Source organism: Engraulis encrasicolus, chromosome 18 (genome assembly GCF_034702125.1).
Source record: "Engraulis encrasicolus isolate BLACKSEA-1 chromosome 18, IST_EnEncr_1.0, whole genome shotgun sequence".
NCBI classification, from domain to species: Eukaryota; Metazoa; Chordata; class Actinopteri; order Clupeiformes; family Engraulidae; genus Engraulis; species Engraulis encrasicolus.
Genome location: NC_085874.1, coordinates 28,492,373 through 28,493,796, shown reverse-complemented (window position 1 = coordinate 28,493,796; position 1,424 = coordinate 28,492,373).

The following is a 1,424-nucleotide window of genomic DNA, read 5'->3' as shown; positions in this document are numbered from 1 at the left end:
AAAATACCCTCTTTAGTAAGTAGAACACTGAAGAAAATAAGTTTATACTGTGTGTCAAGTTGAGTATAGAGTTTTACCTTGTGCATATTAGTGTTCAATGGTTCATAAGAGTGTATTAAAATGACTGCTTGTGTGTGTCACTTGAGAACAAAATTACCTTTTTAGAAGAGAGTACACTGTTTTGAGACAAGACGTGCATTTTTCAGAGGTAGTGTGGAGTTTTGCCCTTTGTGTGTGAGGTTTGGAGATTTGTGAGTTTTGAGAATTCGAGAACTGATTCTGAAAATGGTGTGTAAGCAATCGAGAAAAACTGTAAAGCACAATATGGTTTTAACTTGAATTCAGAACTCCAATGAATTTAAATGGCACAGTAAGATCAGACCATGTCCCACCCTCCACGGACAACGGATTCCTCTTAGCTTTCGCCAGACTGTTTGACGGAGTCAACAGTCGGCTTTCGCCCAGGGTAGGGACAGCACGCAAACTCAGCCAAACTGCAGAGAGCGGCTTTAAAGGCCAACTTCCGATAAAACACAGTTTTACTCACTCCTTTTGAAGATCGGACGGTCACCCCAAGTTAAACTCCCTTGCAAGGCTCTCATAGCGGTGCGTCACCTCGCCTGGCTGTGTTTCCCGGTGTTTCCCAATTGACATAAATAATGCAGAGAAACGAGCGAATCACGAAAGCCTTTCTGTGTTTCGTCACGTCGAAAGAAGGCGTTGGCCACAAAGGTTTATGTCGACCCATTTTTCTAAAAACATGTTGAGTAATTTTTTTCTGCTTGTTTTCAATACAAGCAACGTCTGGTGGCCCGAAATCTAGCTTAGCTTAGCTATCAGCTGGTTGCTACTCTCAGGTACACACACAGCACAAAGCCTCATCCATAGAGCAAGCCCACTCTGGTTGCTCCGTGCCTGCAGCTCGCCTAGGGGTCGCTGTCGAAAGAGCACAGCCCTGAATTGAGCATGCACGCCTCCGTTGGCGCCCCTATAGTGCAGTACCACCCGGGGAAGTGGCGACTCTGTTTCAGATTACATTCTCTCCAAGAACAGGAGGACTGAGCCAATCAGAGACGCATTTCCACGAGAGCTGGAAGAGTGAGCCAATCAGAGACGCATTTCCACGAGAAACACGGAACACCCTCTCGTTTCTCCACAAGCCACCTTGCTGGCTTGCAAAAACGGCTTGAAACAAAGCAACCAGAGCGTTTTTTAAAACAGGACCAACACGTAACACATTCAATAACAATGGGGAACACAGCAATATTAATCAAATGACGTTGAGAGGCCATCTTTAAATATTGCAAGTACCGGGGGGCGCTGTGGTGCAGCGCGCTAAGCCCCCCACATTTGGGCTTGCATGCCCACGGGGACCCCGGTTTGAGTCCGGCCGGGGTCATTTCCCGATCCCACCCCGTCTCTCT